The 20,066-nt window shown below is 32.9% G+C and overlaps 1 long non-coding RNA gene across 3 annotated transcripts in view; it reads left to right on the top strand.

Annotated features, from left to right (window-relative positions):
* LOC127729535 (uncharacterized) overlaps nt 1-20,066 on the top strand; it is a 42,756-nt gene that overhangs the window by 5,166 nt on the left and 17,524 nt on the right. Inside the window, exons 4-7 of one of the 3 annotated variants that reach the window (XR_007994680.1) lie at nt 4,495-4,591; nt 5,978-6,074; nt 7,315-7,411; nt 8,797-8,894. This is a non-coding gene — a long non-coding RNA (uncharacterized LOC127729535). The remainder of the gene's footprint in view (nt 1-4,494; nt 4,592-5,977; nt 6,075-7,314; nt 7,412-8,796; nt 8,895-20,066) is intronic. The other 2 variants (XR_007994679.1, XR_007994681.1) reach the window with 2 other exon arrangements.

Raw genomic sequence — 20,066 nt, forward strand, 5'->3', positions numbered from 1 at the left:
ATTTATAACCCATTTTCCTAATTATTGCAAATGCTCAAGCGTAATCAATTGATAAGGAAATAAACTGAGTATTTTTTAAGGATATTTCTGCTGCCAAAAAAAAAAAGCAAATTGGCAAATAAATATACTGCAAGTGAAAGAAAGTTACTGTATAGACTTTAACTCAATCTTTTCTTAATTTGACAGGGTTCCACATCTTTTTTTGAAATGCTTGTATTTATAGCTGACTATGGGCTTTGATCATTGTTGAAGGCCGTACGGTGACCTATAGTTGTTAATTTCTGTGTCATTTGGACTCTTGTGGAGAGTTGTCTCATTGGCAATCATACCACATCTTCTTATTTTTATATTGTATTGTTCTAATAATTATGAATCAAATATCAAGTTCGAAATTGTCCCGGTTAACACAGCGTTGACAGAATGATTCTATATGTATTTAAATAATCGGTTATAATTATCGCGTATACACGTCTTTTTTAAAATCTTATTTCTGCATGTTTGTTTTTTAAAAAAGTGAATATAATTTGCTGCTTCTTTTCATCCTCACCATTACCGGCGCTATTCGAGGTATTGCGCACAAAACATATTTTATTTGTCAGGTTCACACACGTGCACGTGACACAACTCTGCAATTTTATTTTCAAAATTTCCTGTCTCAATCGCTTTCCCTTTTCTTTAACTACACGACAAAGCATGATATAATGTTTGCTGGAGATTTTAAGTAAAAAAGGAAATAATTTCTTGTACCATTATTTGTTAAATATCCACATGCATGACTCCCAAAAAATAAGAAAACTGCATCTGCATATTATCTTTAGAATTTTTATGGCTGTAATAAGGTCAAAAGAAGAACACGCATATGAATTTTAGCAAAGTAAAACAGATCGGAGTTTTTGATATAACTTCCCGTAGCACAGATCATTCCCAGTGTTAGCCTTAACATTGTGTATATTGTGTATAATGCTATAGCATTGTGTATAGTGTAATGCTAAAGCTTTGTGCATGGTGATATGCTATAAATGTACTGGTGTTATATAATAAATGTACTGGTGTAATACTATACATGTACTGGTGTAATGCTATAAGAATGTACCAAGGGCGATGCTATACGAGTTTACCTAGTGTAGTGCCATACAAATTGTTCCTGTATATAATGCAAATGAATTGCAGTTTCTTAATATAATATGAAAATAAGGAGATGTGGTATGATTGCAAATTAGACAACTATCTGCCACAGTTTAAGGTAGACCGGGTGTCTTTTTCTGAGCGTCCGTTCTGATCATGTTGCAAAAATACTTTTTTGTTTTAAAAATATTTTACCAAGTATCATTTAATATACAACAAAATACCTTAAACTTGAAATTTAAAGATTGAACTATCAAAACATTAAGTGTCGTAAAGTATATTTAAAATTTTTGGGGATTTTTTCAAGAAAATAAGGCCCGTGACCCCCTATTTTTATTTGATATTTCGGAGTTATTAATGAAAAGCAATTCTCTCATCGAATTTTAGCCAGTTCTATTGTTTAATGTTTCCGCAATAAGGAAAACTTAAGTTTCCTCTATATTAACAATATAAAATAACCCAAATTTCGTTAATTTCAAAGTGTTATTACGAAAAAACAAGGTCCGTGATCCCCAGTTTTTGTATTGAAATTTGAAATTACATTGACCCCGAAGTCTTTTACAGAAGTTGAAGAAAAATCTATCGTCCAATATTTAGACACCCCAGCTACCTTAAATCATGTGGATGTAATTATTATAGGCAACCATACGGCCTTCAACAATGAGAAAAATCCATACCGTATGGTCGGTTATAAAAAGCCCCGACATTATAGACCCTATTTTCTTCACCCCCTCCCCCTTCTTCCCCTACCTTATACTACTGCTGAATGATACACAAAACCACAACAAAAGAAAACAAATTTCGCTATCCCTTCGAAATTGGAATTTGATAAAGAAAAAATAACACGTTCTATTTTTATCATACATGTGTAGTTTCAGTTTCAACCATGGTTCTAAATTTAGATTTTACTTTCCCAAAAAATTTTTTTTTGCTGTTGGCTTTTTCTTTGGCTTATAAATGTTGTACTAGTGGTCGATTACCCTTAGTATCTTTTATACTTTTTACATAAATAATAAAATATAAAACATCAATTGCATAAAATCGGACATGCCAACGTCTGTCTTGTTCAACACACAAATTCACATGCAATATGATTATTCGTTACCTACAATTTTACGCTACACTGAATTTCATTCAAAACTATGGTTTTTTCAAAAAAATATTGTGGGGTCAATTCTGGTTTGATTTTAATGAATTTGATACGAATAGAAGCAGAATTGTCACTGGTTTATTTGTTTATTTGGTTATAATTTTGTTGTTTAGGCGTTTTTACCTTCTGTTGAAATAAACACGAGTCGTATTGTGTACCTGCTTCTGCGGGTCTAAAACAAAAACAGTGGTAATAGAGTCAGACTAACTCACAATAGGATACTCAGATTTCTGATTGGAGTCATTATAAAAATGTCTTTGAAGTTTTGAGATAGCACATGAATACTTGTTTGGATTCATGATAGACCGCACGAAGTCATTTTTCTTTCATGTGCCCATTTTTCCTTTCTTGGAGTAGGGGAGATAACCCGCGTAACTAACGACGCACGTTTTTTATCCTGAACTCCGCTAGAGGCGTGCAATTACGTACACTTCGCCTTAAGTTGTAGATCAAGTTGTAAATAAGCACTTTTCAAGTATTTTAACACTCGAATAATCTGACCGTATGAAGATATTCATTTATTTTTACATATTCATTGCGTTTCTTTAAGAAAAAAAAAATACTAGACAACTTTTCATGATTACATACCCTTCATCTATAAAACTAGTGTTGAAATGTTTGTAATTGGATTGCTATGTTAAATAATTGCTTTTAAATATTCTAAATTGTTACTTTTATGTTCCAAATGCAAAGATTGGTCATAACCAGTCTTATTTTTTTCATATTTGGCACTTTTTTCCACTTCAGTTTTGGCGAAGAAACCATCCTGATGTTGGGGTAGCAGGAATTTCTGCAGAGTGGTTGTCAATGACATTATGTGAACTTTACAAGTAATTAAAACACAGATTTAGTAAAATGAAACATAATTGTTGTTTTTTATGGTATGAAACTGCTTAAAAAGCCTTTGAAAAGTCTTTTTGTGGTATTTTTCAGGGTATTTAATTAAAAACTTCCATATAAGGCAAAATTTAACTAAGAGTACATCAAGACTTTAGTTCCTAGATGTACTTGCAATACTGGTCAAAGCAATCACAGAAAACAATTCATATTTATTAAGCATAGTATTTTACACCATTCTTTTAAAAACAGTCAAAGTGCAACTTTATATACCAAATATACATTCAGCAATTTTTATGTTTATAAAGGGACATAACTCTAGAATGGTAAAAGTGTTGCCACCTAATTTCGTACATAATCTGTATTATGTAGTAATAAGCATTGTGTATAAGTTTCATAACATTTGGTTGAGGCAAACGCAAGTTAGAGCTAGAACGGAAACAAAAAAAATGTACTTGATCTTTACAGAGTTTTGTGGTAATGAATATTGTGTATTGATTTCATAATGTTTGGCTGGGGAAAACTTCAGTTACAGTATGGAAACTAAAAATTTTGCAATCTTTCGATTTATAAAGGGGCATAACTCAATTGATTAAAGTTATACTACCCAAATTCAACTTGATCTGTGTTTTATCAGTGGAAGTAAAAATTAAACATTGCATTGTATAAAGCATTGATTGAATTGATTTAACTATAATCATGGTCAAAGGAAGATAACTCCAATTTTAAAAATATATTATATAAACTTGATATTTAGAAGAAAATAAAAATTTTGCAATTTTTCCATTTATAAAGGGACATAACTCTAGAACAGTTTAAGTGATGCCACCAGAATTCAAACTTGATCTGTGTTTTGTGGTAATAAGCATTGTGTATCAGTTTCATAACATTTGGTTGAGGCAAACTTAAGTTAGAGAACGGAAACTAAACATTTTGTAATTTTTCTTTTTATAAAAGGGCATAACTCTAGATGGGTTAAAGTGATGCCACCAAAATTCAAACTTGATCTGTGTTTTGTGGTAATAAGCATTGTGTATAAGTTTCGTAACATTTGGTTAAGGCAAACTTAAGTTAGAGAACGGAAACTAAACATTTTGCAATTTTTCTTTTTATAAAGGGACATAACTCTAGGTACGTTCAGACGGACAAGGGTAAAACTAAATGCCCCCTCCGCCACGACGGGGGTATAAAAAAAATACTAGACAACTTTTCATGATTACATACCCTTCATCTATAAAACTAGTGTTGAAATGTTTGTAATTGGATTGCTATGTTAAATAATTGCTTTTAAATATTCTAAATTGTTACTTTTATGTTCCAAATGCAAAGATTGGTCATAACCAGTCTTATTTTTTCATATTTGGCACTTTTTTCTACTTTAGTTTTGGCCGTCTAGTTTTGGCGAAGAAACCATCCTGATGTTGGGGTAACAGGAATTTCTGCAGAGTGGTTGTCAATGACATTTTGTGAACTTTACAAGTAATTAAAACACAGATTTAGTAAAATGAAACATAATTGTTGTTTTTTATGGTATGAAACTGCTTAAAAAGCCTTTGAAAAGTCTTTTTGTGGTATTTTTCAGGGTATTTAATTAAAAACTTCCATATAAGGCAAAATTTAACTAAGAGTACATCAAGACTTTAGTTCCTAGATGTACTTGCAATACTGGTCAAAGCAATCACAGAAAACAATTCATATTTATTAAGCATAGTATTTTACACCATTCTTTTAAAAACAGTCAAAGTGCAACTTTATATACCAAATATACATTCAGCAATTTTTATGTTTATAAAGGGACATAACTCTAGAATGGTAAAAGTGTTGCCACCTAATTTCGTACATAATCTGTATTATGTAGTAATAAGCATTGTGTATAAGTTTCATAACATTTGGTTGAGGCAAACTCAAGTTAGAGAACGGAAACAAAAAAAATGTACTTGATCTTTACAGAGTTTTGTGGTAATGAATATTGTGTATTGATTTCATAATGTTTGGCTGGGGAAAACTTCAGTTACAGTATGGAAACTAAAAATTTTGCAATCTTTCGATTTATAAAGGGGCATAACTCAATTGATTAAAGTTATACTACCCAAATTCAACTTGATCTGTGTTTTATCAGTGGAAGTAAAAATTAAACATTGCATTGTATAAAGCATTGATTGAATTGATTTAGCTATAATCATGGTCAAAGGAAGATAACTCCAATTTTAAAAATATATTATATAAACTTGATATTTAGAAGAAAATAAAAATTTTGCAATTTTTCCATTTATAAAGGGACATAACTCTAGAACAGTTTAAGTGATGCCACCAGAATTCAAACTTGATCTGTGTTTTGTGGTAATAAGCATTGTGTATCAGTTTCATAACATTTGGTTGAGGCAAACTTAAGTTAGAGAACGGAAACTAAACATTTTGTAATTTTTCTTTTTATAAAAGGGCATAACTCTAGATGGGTTAAAGTGATGCCACCAAAATTCAAACTTGATCTGTGTTTTGTGGTAATAAGCATTGTGTATAAGTTTCGTAACATTTGGTTAAGGCAAACTTAAGTTAGAGAACGGAAACTAAACATTTTGCAATTTTTCTTTTTATAAAGGGACATAACTCTAGGTACGTTCAGACGGACAAGGGTAAAACTAAATGCCGCCTCCGCCACGGCGGGGGCATAAAAAAAAATACTAGACAACTTTTCATGATTACATACCCTTCATCTATAAAACTAGTGTTGAAATGTTTGTAATTGGATTGCTATGTTAAATAATTGCTTTTAAATATTCTAAATTGTTACTTTTATGTTCCAAATGCAAAGATTGGTCATAACCAGTCTTATTTTTTCATATTTGGCACTTTTTTCTACTTCAGTTTTGGCCGTCTAGTTTTGGCGAAGAAACCATCCTGATGTTGGGGTAACAGGAATTTCTGCAGAGTGGTTGTCAATGACATTTTGTGAACTTTACAAGTAATTAAAACACAGATTTAGTAAAATGAAACATAATTGTTGTTTTTTATGGTATGAAACTGCTTAAAAAGCCTTTGAAAAGTCTTTTTGTGGTATTTTTCAGGGTATTTAATTAAAAACTTCCATATAAGGCAAAATTTAACTAAGAGTACATCAAGACTTAAGTTCCTAGATGTACTTGCAATACTGGTCAAAGCAATCACAGAAAACAATTCACATTTATTAAGCATAGTATTTTACACCATTCTTTTAAAAACAGTCAAAGTGCAACTTTATATACCAAATATACATTCAGCAATTTTTATGTTTATAAAGGGACATAACTCTAGAATGGTAAAAGTGTTGCCACCTAATTTCGTACATAATCTGTATTATGTAGTAATAAGCATTGTGTATAAGTTTCATAACATTTGGTTGAGGCAAACTCAAGTTAGAGAACAGAAACAAAAAAATTGTACTTGATCTTTACAGAGTTTTGTGGTAATGAATATTGTGTATTGATTTCCTAATGTTTGGCTGGGGAAAACTTCAGTTACAGTATGGAAACTAAAAATTTTGCAATCTTTCGATTTATAAAGGGGCATAACTCATTTGATTAAAGTTACACTTCCCAAATTCAACTTGATCTGTGTTTTATCAGTGGAAGTAAAAATTAAACATTGCATTGTATAAAGCATTGATTGAATTGATTTAACTATAATCATGGTCAAAGGAAGATAACTCCAATTTTAAAAATATATTATATAAACTTGATATTTAGAAGAAAATAAAAATTTTGCAATTTTTCCATTTATAAAGGGACATAACTCTAGAACAGTTTAAGTGATGCCACCAAAATTCAAACTTGATCTGTGTTTTGTGGTAATAAGCATTGTGTATCAGTTTCATAACATTTGGTTGAGGCAAACTTAAGTTAGAGAACGGAAACTAAACATTTTGTAATTTTTCTTTTTATAAAGGGGCATAACTCTAGATCGGTTAAAGTGATGCCACCAAAATTCAAACTTGATCTGTGTTTTGTGGTAATAAGCCACGGCGGGGGCATAAAAAAAAATACTAGACAACTTTTCATGATTACATACCCTTCATCTATAAAACTAGTGTTGAAATGTTTGTAATTGGATTGCTATGTTAAATAATTGCTTTTAAATATTCTAAATTGTTACTTTTATGTTCCAAATGCAAAGATTGGTCATAACCAGTCTTATTTTTTCATATTTGGCACTTTTTTCTACTTTAGTTTTGGCCGTCTAGTTTTGGCGAAGAAACCATCCTGATGTTGGGGTAACAGGAATTTCTGCAGAGTGGTTGTCAATGACATTTTGTGAACTTTACAAGTAATTAAAACACAGATTTAGTAAAATGAAACATAATTGTTGTTTTTTATGGTATGAAACTGCTTAAAAAGCCTTTGAAAAGTCTTTTTGTGGTATTTTTCAGGGTATTTAATTAAAAACTTCCATATAAGGCAAAATTTAACTAAGAGTACATCAAGACTTTAGTTCCTAGATGTACTTGCAATACTGGTCAAAGCAATCACAGAAAACAATTCATATTTATTAAGCATAGTATTTTACACCATTCTTTTAAAAACAGTCAAAGTGCAACTTTATATACCAAATATACATTCAGCAATTTTTATGTTTATAAAGGGACATAACTCTAGAATGGTAAAAGTGTTGCCACCTAATTTCGTACATAATCTGTATTATGTAGTAATAAGCATTGTGTATAAGTTTCATAACATTTGGTTGAGGCAAACTCAAGTTAGAGAACGGAAACAAAAAAATTGTACTTGATCTTTACAGAGTTTTGTGGTAATGAATATTGTGTATTGATTTCATAATGTTTGGCTGGGGAAAACTTCAGTTACAGTATGGAAACTAAAAATTTTGCAATCTTTCGATTTATAAAGGGGCATAACTCAATTGATTAAAGTTACACTACCCAAATTCAACTTGATCTGTGTTTTATCAGTGGAAGTAAAAATTAAACATTGCATTGTATAAAGCATTGATTGAATTGATTTAACTATAATCATGGTCAAAGGAAGATAACTCCAATTTTAAAAATATATTATATAAACTTGATATTTAGAAGAAAATAAAAATTTTGCAATTGTTCCATTTATAAAGGGACATAATTCTAGAACAGTTTAAGTGATGCCACCAAAATTCAAACTTGATCTGTGTTTTGTGGTAATAAGCATTGTGTATCAGTTTCATAACATTTGGTTGAGGCAAACTTAAGTTAGAGAACGGAAACTAAACATTTTGTAATTTTTCTTTTTATAAAGGGGCATAACTCTAGATCGGTTAAAGTGATGCCACCAAAATTCAAACTTGATCTGTGTTTTGTGGTAATAAGCATTGTGTATAAGTTTCATAACATTTGGTTAAGGCAAACTTAAGTTAGAGAACGGAAACTAAACATTTTGCAATTTTTCTTTTTATAAAGGGACATAACTCTAGGTACGTTCAGACGGACAAGGGTAAAACTAAATGCCCCCTCCTCCACGGCGGGGGCATAAAAAAAATACTAGACAACTTTTCATGATTACATACCCTTCATCTATAAAACTAGTGTTGAAATGTTTGTAATTGGATTGCTATGTTAAATAATTGCTTTTAAATATTCTAAATTGTTACTTTTATGTTCCAAATGCAAAGATTGGTCATAACCAGTCTTATTATTTCATATTTGGCACTTTTTTCTACTTCAGTTTTGGCCGTCTAGTTTTGGCAAAAGAAACCATCCTGATGTTGGGGTAACAGGAATTTCTGCAGAATGGTTGTCAATGACATTTTGTGAACTTTACAAGTAATTAAAACACAGCTTTAGTAAAATGAAACATTATTGTTGTTTTTTATGGTATGAAACTGCTTAAAAAGCCTTTGAAAAGTCTTTTTGTGGTATTTTTCAGGGTATTTAAGTAAAAACTTCCATATTAGGCAAAATTTAACTAAGAGTACATCAAGACTTTAGTTACTAGATGTACTTGCAATACTGGTCAAAGCAAACACAGAAAACAATTCATATTTATTAAGCTTAGTATTTTACACCATTCTTTTAAAAACAGTCAAAGTGCAACTTTATATACCAAATATACATAGGCCGCAGTATGGGCTGTAGTATAAATTTTCCGCTATCTTTACAAGTTCAGCCTTTATGAATGTTGTATTGAAACTGGAACTTGAAAGTTAGATACATTTCATGATTAATACAAAAAAAGTAGGAAAAGAAGTTAAAAAGTCCCTTATAGGAAAATATGCACTCTGTCACTGTACTTATTCAAGGCCACACAATAATCTCAAACCTCATTTCCTGTAAATATTAATGCAATGGAAGCCTTTTGGAACCACTTAAAGTTGTTTTTATACAAATTTCTATGTTTAACTGCGGCAATCCAGAATGCACTGAGTGTACTGTGGTAGGAAGCATGGGCATATGGTAAAAAATCAGTTTTGTATCCAGATTGAAAGAAACAATAGAAATTACACTTGAGAGTTATGATATTAATGAAAGGCATAAATATTCTCCCCATTTTACATCACCTTTTGCACATTTTTCTCCTAATAATGTGTAAAATCATATTGAAAATCAGAATTACCTCCCTTTGACATATTGTATTTTTTTAGCTGTGTTCCCCATGTTAAGTTGTAGATCAAGTTGTAAATATGCACTTTTCAAGTATTTTAACACTCGAATAATCTGACCGTATGAAGATATTCATTTATTTTTACATAATTCATTGCGTTTCTTTAAGTAAAAAAAAATACTAGACAATTTTTCATGATTACATACCCTTCATCTATAAAACTAGTGTTGAAATGTTTGTAATTGGATTGCTATGTTAAATAGTTGCTTTTAAATATTCTAAATTGTTACTTTTATTTTCCAAATGCAAAGATTGGTCATAACCAGTCTTATTTTTTTCATATTTGGCACTTTTTAAGACTTATTGTTTTTAAGACTTATTGTTTTTGCTCAGTTCTTATTATTATTATTAATATGTCACCCGATCGACAATGTCGGATATCATATTGCTTTTCCTCTGTTTCTTTGTTATTAAGTCGCCAAAATGGAGTTTTGGGGACTTTATGTTTTTGTCCCGTTTCTTATTATGATTATGGCACCCTCAACGAAGTTGGGGTGACATATTGTTATTCTACGTTTCTTTTTTTTCTTATTTTTATTATTATGGCACCCTCAACGGAGTTGGGGTGACACACCATTGTTATTCTTCGTTTCTTTTATTTCTTTTTATTATTATGTCACCCGATAGACAATGTCGGGTGACATGTTGCTTTTCCTCCGTTTCTTTTTTTTTATTATTATGGCACCCTCAACGGAGTTGGGGTGACATACTGTTATTCTACGTTTCTTTTTTTTTCTTATTTTTCTTCCACACATTTTGTCCGCGCGAGTTCTTGGAATCCAAAGGACCAATGTTGATGGAACTCTACTATAATGAGGACCCCCATGTAAAGTTGTGCACCTTGCTATGGAATGGTAAAAAATGGCCGCCGTTTCCATGGAAACAGCAAAAATGCGAAACAAATCAAAGTGTTCCAAACTGAAAGAAGCTCCACAGGAATGGGAACTGGCATGTGCTGATTTGCAGTTTGACTTCGGAATTTTCAAAATGGCTGCCGTTACCATGGAAACAGCTAAAGTATCAAAAACTCTAACTCTTCCGTTATAAGACCAAACTGGATGAAACTTTATGAAAATGTTACCCAGTTTGCCAAGATGCCAACACAATATTTGGATACTCCAAAATGGCCGCCGTTGTCATAGAAACTAGGGGCAAGTTTAACATTGACCCTATGGGAAAATGCATAAAATCAGCATTTTCTTAAAGAGTATTTCACCAAAGTCAATGAAACTGTATTGATATATAACATGACATGTGGCAATGAGATGTCTGCTTTTAGAATTTTGGAATTATCCGCTGTAATCATGGCTGCAGCATAAATGTCCAAAATTTCAAAAAAAATCAAAATGCTGCAAACTGGATGAAACTTTACAGAAATGGTAACTGGCATAGGCAGAGTTGCATTTTAAAGTTGGAATTTTCAAAATGGCCGTTGTAACCATGGAAACAGCAAAAATGTCAAAAATTTCAAAATGCTCCAAACTTAATGAAACTTTACAAAAAGGATAATTTGCATGTGTAGATGCACTCTTTGACTTTGGAATTTTTTAAATGGCTGCCACTCACCTGGCAACGGGGGAAGAGTGCCATCCGCTATTGCTTGCAATTGCAAATCTAGTTATGGCACCCTCAACGGAGTTGGGGTGACATACTGTTATTCTACGTTTCTTTTTTTTCTTATTTTTCTTCCACACATTTTGTCCGCGCGAGTTCTTGGAATCCAATGGGCCAATGTTGATGGAACTCTGCTATAATGAGGACCTCCATGTAAAGTTGTGCACCTTGCTATGGAATGGTAAAAAATGGCCGCCGTTTCCATGGAAACAGCAAATATGCGAAAAAAATCAAAGTGTTCCAAATTGAAAGAAACTCCACAGTAATGTTAACTGGCATGTGCTGATTTGCAGTTTGACTTTGGAATTTTCAAAATGGCTGCCGTTACCATGGAAACAGCTAAATATCAAAAATTCTGACTCTTTCGTTATAAGACCCAACTGGATGAAACTTTATGAAAATGTTACCCAGTATGCTAAGATGTCAAGACAATATTTGGATAGTCAAAATGGCCGCCGTTGTCATGAAAACATGGGGCAAGTTTTACATTGACCCTATGGGAAAATGCATAAAATCAGCATTTTCTTAAAGAGTATTTCACCAAAGTCAGTGAAACTGTATTGATATATAACATGACATATGTCAATGAGATGTCTGCTTTTAGAATTTTGGAATTATCCACTGTAACCATGGAAACAGCAAAAATGTCCAAAATTTCAAAAAAAATCAAAATGCTGCAAACTGAATGAAACTTTACAGAAATCGTAACTGGCATAGGCAGAGTTGCATTTTGAAGTTGGAATTTTCAAAATGGCCGCCGTAACCATGGAAACAGCAAAAATGTCCAAAATTTCAAAATGCTTCAAACTTATTGAAACTTTACAAATGGATAATTTGCATGTGTAAATGCACTCTTTGACTTTGGAATTTTCTAAATGGCTGCCGCTCACCTGGCAATGGGGAAAGGGTGCCATCCGTTATTGCTAGCAATTACAAATCTAATTATTATTATTATTCTTCTTAACCCTAATTTGTCCGACCATTTTCTTCCAAGCCTTAAATGATGGAAACTTTATATTTGGTATGATGTTGGGGTAGTATCCCTAGGGATGCATTCACTTTTTTTATTTCAAATATGAATCAACTTGGCACTATTTGGGGGCCGGAACATGGGTGGGGTCATTTTTCGAATATGGATTCGCTACTGGTAGAACCTTTAAGTTTTGTGTAATACAAGAGACCGATGTCCAGGTGTCCATTCCACATTTTTAGCTCACCTGACCTGAAAGGTCAAGTGAGCTTTTCTCATCACTTTGCATCCGTCGTCCGTCGTCCGTAAACTTTTACAAAAATCTTCTCCTCTGAAACTACTTGGCCAAATTTAACCAAACTTGGCCACAATCATCATTGGGGTATTTAGTTTAAAAAATGTGTCCGGTGACCCGGCCAACCAACCAAGATGGCCGCCATAGCTAAAAATAGAACATAGGGGTAAAATGTAGATTTTGGCTTATATCTCTGAAACCAAAGCATTTAGAGCAAATCTGACATGGGGTAAAATTGTTTATCAGGTAAAGATCTATCTGCCTTGAAATTTTCAGATGAATCGAACAGCCAGTTGTTGGGTTGCTGCCCCTGAATTGGTAATTTAAAGGAAATTTTGCCGTTTTTGGTTATCTTGAATATTATTATAGATAGAGATAAACTGTAAACAGCAATAATGTTCAGCAAAGTAAGATCTACAAATAAGACAACTTGACCAAAATGGTCAGTTGACCCCTTAAGGAGTTATTGCCCTTTATAGTCAATTTTTAACCATTTTTCGTAAATTTTTGTAATCTTTTACAAAAATCTTCTCCTCTGAAACTATTAAGACAAATTTAACCAAACTTGTCCACAATCATCATTAGGGTATCTAGTTTAAAAAATGTGTCCGATGACCCGCCCGCGAACCAAGATGGCCGACATGGCTAAAAAATAGTACATAGGGTAAAATGCAGTTTTTGGCTCATATCTCTGAAACCAAAGCATTTAGAGCAAATTTGACGAGGATAAAATTGTTCATTAGGTCAAGATCTATCTGCCCTGAAATTTTCAGACCAATCAGGCAACACGTTGTTGGGTTGCTGCCCCTGAATTGGTAATTTTAAGAAAATTTTGCAGCTTTTGGTTATTATCTTGAATATTATTATAGATAGAGATAAACTGTAAACAGCAATAATGTACAGCAAAGTAAGATCTACAAATAAGTCAACATGACCAAAATTGTCAATTGACCCCTTAAGGAATTATTGCCCTTTATAGTCAATTTTTTACAATTTTCATAAATTTTGTAAATTTTTGTAAATTTTTACAAAATATTTTCCACTGTAACTACTGGGCCAAGTTCATTATAGATAGAGATAATTGTTAGCAGCAAGAATGTTCAGTAAAGTAAGATCTACAAACACATCACCATCACCAAAACACAATTTTGTCATGAATCCATCTATGTCCTTTGTTTAATATGCACATAGACCAAGGTGAGCGACACAGGCTCTTTAGAGCCTCTAGTTTATTTCAGCCCGGGGTCATCTTGGCATTATTTTAGGGGGTCAATTTTCATGGAACATTCTAGAACAATAGTCATGTGATTAGTCATGTGATAGTGTTGAATTATTCCTATGTACTTTTTATGTTATATAATGATAGATTATTACAGGTAGCACAATATGTAGCTGTAATTCGACTTTGGAATTTTTAAAATGGCCGCCGTTACCATGGAAACTGCAAAAATGTAAAAAAAATTTAAAATGCTTCAAGTTTAATGAAATTTTACAGAGATGTTAACGAGTGTATGTAGATTTGGAATTTGACTTTGGAATTTCCAAAATGGCCGCCGTTGCAATGGAAACAACACAACTGCGAAAAATCTAGATTTGGTCCAATCTTTATGAAACTTGACAGTAATGTGACCTGTCATGTGTAGATGTGCCATCCGACTTTGGAATTTTCAAAATGGCTGCCGTTACCATGGAAACTGCAAAAATGTCAAAAAATTTAAAATGCTTTAAACTTAATGAAACTTTACACAATGTGACTGTCTTTTGTAGATTCGGCATTTGACTGGAATTTCCAAAATGGCAACCGTAACCATGGAAACACGAATGCCTAAATTTGAAAATTGGTCCAATTTTTATGAAACTTGTAAGTAATGTGACCTGTCACGTGTAGATGTGATATCCGACTTTGAAATTTCAAAATGGCTGCCGTTACCATGGAAACAGCAGAACAATGGTTGGGGGCCGTTTTAGCGACTTTTGTGTTAGCATCCTAACACAGGATTACTTGTTATTATTATTATTCTTCCACCTAATTTTGTCCTGCAGTTTTTTTTGGAGCCAATGGAACCAATCTTAATGAGAGTTAACTATAATGAAGAACACAAAATTTCAGGTTGCAGTAGATCTTCAAAACATTAAAAATGGCTGCCGTTACCATGGAATCGGAACAAATGTGAAAAAATCCAGTTGATGGTTTTGGTGAACTATTTGAAGATGCTTAAACTTAGAATCATTATATTTTAATACCATGTAGGTGCCCACTATATACTGGTTATGGATGATTTTAGCAATCATTGGAATTACTATGTTGCCATGGAAACGACACCAAAATTTCAAAAATATCAAAACTACACAGTAACGATGAGCAACATTGGTAGATGTGGAATTTGGCGTTGGATTTTCCAAAATGTCTGCCGTTACCATGAAAACAATACAAAAAGGTCAAAATGCTCTAAAAACTTCAGGGTTAGGTGAATAATTTTGGTATGCTTTAACTTAAAATCATCAAATTTTTATACAATATAGTTGTCCATTATATACAGTTTTTGAATGATTTTGACAATCATTGGAACTACTATGTTACCATGGATACAGGAGCAAAAATTTCAAAAATTTCAGAATGCTTCAAACTTAATGAAACTTCAAAATAATGTTGACTGTCATGTGTGGAAGCAGCAATTGGCGTTGGAATTTCCAAAATGGCTGCCGTTACTATGGAAACAACGCAAAAAAGGAAAAATTATGTGTAAAATTTGGAAATCCGCTAAATGTTCTAAAAAATGACAGAACGATGTATAGCCATCAGTATATATGTGCATTCACTGTTTAAAAGTTTTAAAACTGGCTGCAATCTTGTGACAATGGGGGAAGGGTGAAATCCGCTATTGCTTGCAATGGCAAATCTAGTCATTTTGTCCATGCTATTTCTCGGGATTGGTCAGACCCATGTTGATGGAATTATATCATCATGTGAAGTTGTGCAAGAGACATTCGAATGGTAAAAAATGGCCGCCGTTACCATGGAAACTGCAAAAATGTAAAAAGTAATCAAAATTCTTAATCTTTCGTTATAAGAGGCAACCTCTTGAAAGTTTATGTAAATGTTGGCAGTGGTGCCCTGAGGTACCAACAGTACTTGGAATTTTCAAAATGGCTGTCATTGCCATGGAAACTGGAGAAAAGTTTATCATTGATCCTATGGGGAAAAACATCAAAGCAGCATTTTCTTAAGGAATATAAGATCAAACTGAAACAAGTTTCATGTATATATAACTTGGCATAAGTCAATGTTGAAACTGTTGTTGGAATTTTCTAAATGGACTCCGTTACCATGAAACAGCAAAAATGTCCAAAAATCTCAAAATGCTCCAAACTTAATGAAACTCATTATAAATGATAAATGGCAAGTAAAGATAAGACTTTGGAATTTCCAAAATGGCCGCCGTTGCCATGGAAACTGCAAAAATGTAAAAAATGGAAAAATGCTCATAACTTTTTGAAAATTTACGAACAAATATTTTGTGATATATTTATGTGTAAATACTGTTTTAAATTTTCAAAATGGATGCAGTTTAGTGGCAATGTGGGAAGGGTACCATCCGCTATTGCTTGCAATGGCAAATCTAGTTATTATTATTATTATTCCACCTTTTTTGTCGTAGAGTTTTCTCATAGATTAGTGGACCAATCATAATGAATGGGTACCATAATCATAATGAATGGGTACCATAATGAGGACCACCGACTCAAGTTATGCAGCACACCTTTGGAATTTTTTAAATGGCCACCGTTTCCATGGAAACCGCAACAATGTGAAAATTTTTCAAAAAGCCACTTTTTTTATTATTAGACCAAACCAAATGAAACTTTATGGAAATGTTGCCTGGTATGTGTGGAAGCACCGACTATATTTAGAAACTCCAAAATGGTTGCCATTGCCATGAAAACTCGGCAAAAGTTTAAAATTGACCCTATGGGAAAACATATTAAAGGAGCATTTTCTTAAAGAATATAAGATTAAACCAAATGAAACTGCAATCATATGTAACATGTCATCAGTCAGTGTCGGATATGTCTTTTATTTTTAGTTTGTTTGATTGATTGATTGTTTGTTTGTTTTTGTTTGGTTTTTTTTTTTGGGGGGGGGGGGGGGGGGTGTCCTCGGAAATTCGTTTGAAACCAGTCTGCGGTAACCTGGAATATAGATTGAATACTACATACAATTACTTTAAACCAATGGGTGATTTTTAAGATCGGAAAGTTATATCGTACTCGTACCGTATTTAAATGTTATATTACTTACCGTGAAAGTTGTCATTTAGTTAACAATTCAGCAATGACAGGATGCAGGCTATTTATTGTCATCGATTTGAATTTTTATTTTTTTTTAAATCGAAATTTAGCTTTTTGTCATACTTAAGGATGTTCGCTCCTCTTGTTTTTTGATTTTTTTGCCAGATATTCGGAATCTTCTGGTTTTATCCATGTAGTGCCATTAAAAATTTTGCCCACTAACCCCTCCCTTTCTTTTCATGATTTTATTACATATAGTTTAAAAAGCCATATTTGAAAATCTTATAAAATCCTTGTTATTTTTTCATTGTTTTTGAAAGAAAAAAGGTGTCAATGTTATTTGTACGAAAAATCTAGAGATTCATTTCCCGCCAAATTTTCAATGTCTTATTTCTCGAAAATCAATCAACGTTACCATGGAAACAGCAAAAATTTCAAAAATTCAAAATGCTCCAAATTCAATGAAACTCAATATAAATGTTAACTGGCAAGTATAGATGAGACTTTCCACTTTGGAATTTCCAAATTGGCCGCCGTTGCCATGGAAACATAAAAAATGTGAAAAATTTCAAAAAGCTCTTAATATTCTGAAAATTTGCAGAAAGGTGTATAGCAATGCATATATGTGAATCCACTGTTTAAAATTTTCGAAATGGCTGCCGCTTAGTGGCAATGGGGAAAGGATGACATCCGCTATTGCTTGCAATAGCAATTCTAGTTATGGCACCCTCAACGGAGTTGGGGTGACATATTGTTATTCTACGTTTCTTTTTTTTCTTATTTTTCTTATTTTTCTTCCACACTTTGTCCGCGCTAGTTCTCAGAATTGAACGGACCAATGTTGATGGAACTCAACTATAATGAGAACCCCCATCTGAAGTTGTGCACCTTGGTATGGAATGGTAAAAGATGGCCGCCGTTTCCATGGAAACAGCAAAAATGCGAAAAAAATCAAAGTGTTCTAAACTGGAAGAAACTCCACAGGAATGGTAACTGGCATGTGGTGATTTGCAGTTTGACTTTGGATTTTTCAAAATGGCTGCCGTTACCATGGAAACAGCTAAAATGAGAACCAACTGGATGAAACTTTATGAAAATGTTACCCAGTATGCTAAGATGTCAAGACAAAATTTGGATAGTCCAAAATGGCCGCCGTTGTCATGGAAACTGGGGGCAAGTTTTACATTACCCTATGTGAAAATGCATAAAATCAGCATTTTCTTAAAGAGTATTTCACCAAAGTCAATGAAACTGTATTGATATATAACATGACATGAGGCAATGAGATATATGCTTTTAGAATTTTGGAATTATTCACTGTAACCATGGAAACAGCAAAAATGTCAAAATTTTCCAAAAAAAATGAAAATGCTGCAAACTGGATGAAACTTTACAGAAATGGTAACTGGCATGGGCAGAGTTGCATTTTGAATTTTCAAATTGGCCGCTGTAACCATGGAAACAGCAAAAATATCCAAAAGTTCAAATGCTCCAAACTTAATGAAACTTTACAAAAATGATAATTTGCATGTGTAGATGCACTCTTTGACTTTGGAATTTTCTAAATGGCTGCCACTCGCCTGGCAATGGGGCAAGGGTGCCATCCGTTATTGCTAGCAATTACAAATCTAGTTATGTCACCCTGACGGAGGTCGGGTGACATATTGTTATTGTTCGATTCTTTTTTTTTCTTATTTTTCTTCCACACTTTTTGTCCAGCTTAGTTCTCAGAATTGAAAGGACCAATTGTGATGCAACTATACCATAATGTTAACCATCATGTGTAGTTGTTCACCTGACTTTGGAATAAAAAAAATGGCTGCCATTGCCATGGAAACAGCAAAAATGTGAAAAATAGAAATGTGTTCAAATTTATATGAAACTTCTATGATATTAAGAGACTCATGCACACTTCAACATGGAACATTTTTATTTCAACTGGGGGGTCTCCTTGGCATAATTTGAGGGGGGTGAATTTTTCATGGAACATTCCAGAACATTAGTGTTAAAATAGGTCTACAGACATTAAATGTAATATGATGGTATATTATTATGGGGAAAACAATGTGCAGCAGTAGTTTGACTTTGGAATTTTTAAAATGGCGACCGTTACCATGGAAACAGCAAAAATACAAAAAATATCAAAATGCTCCAAATTCATTGGAATTTAAAAGAGATAGATCTGTTGTCATGCATAAATCTGCATTCACTGATGGAAAATTTCGAAATGGCTGCTGTTTAATGGCAATTGGCAGACCAGGGTGACATCCGCTATTGATTGCAATGGCAATTCTAGTTATGGCACCCTCAACGGAGTTGGGGTGACATACTGTTATTCTACGTTTTTTTTTTCTTATTATTTTTCTTGCACAAATTTTGTCCGCGCGAGTTCTTGGAATCCAATGGACCAATGTTGATGGAACTCTACTTCAATGAGGACATCCATGTAAAGTTGTGCACCTTGCTATGGAATGGTAAAAAATGGCCGCCGTTTCCATGGAAACAGCAAAAATGCAAAGAAAATCAAAGTGTTCCAAACTGGAAGAAACTCCACAGGAATGGTAACTGGCATGTGCTGATTTGCAGTTTGACTTCGGAATTTTCAAAATGGCTGCCGTTACCATGGAAACAGCTAAAATATCAAGATTCTTACTCTTTCGTTATAAGACCCAACTAGATGAAACTTAATGAAAATGTTACCCAGTATGCCAAGATGCCAAGACAATATTTGGATAGTCCAAAATGGCCGCCGTTGTCATGGAAACTGGGGGCAAGTTTTACATTGACCCTTTGTGAAAATGCATAAAATCAGCATTTTCTAAAAGAGTATTTCACCAAAGTCAATGAAACTGTTTTGATATATAACATGACATGTGCAATGAGATATATGCTTTTAGAATTTTGGAATTATTCACTGTAACCATGGAAACAGCAAAAATGTCAAAATTTTCCAAAAAAAATGAAAATGCTGCAAACTGGATGAAACTTTACAGAAATGGTAACTGGCATGGGCAGAGTTGCATTTTGAATTTTCAAAATGGCCGCTGTAACCATGGAAACAGCAAAAATATCCAAAAGTTCAAATGCTCCAAACTTAATGAAACTTTACAAAAATGATAATTTGCATGTGTAGATGCACTCTTTGACTTTGGAATTTTCTAAATG

The sequence above is a fragment of the Mytilus californianus genome, unplaced genomic scaffold (assembly GCF_021869535.1).
Source record: "Mytilus californianus isolate M0D057914Y unplaced genomic scaffold, xbMytCali1.0.p SCAF_2, whole genome shotgun sequence".
Taxonomy (NCBI): Eukaryota; Metazoa; Mollusca; class Bivalvia; order Mytilida; family Mytilidae; genus Mytilus; species Mytilus californianus.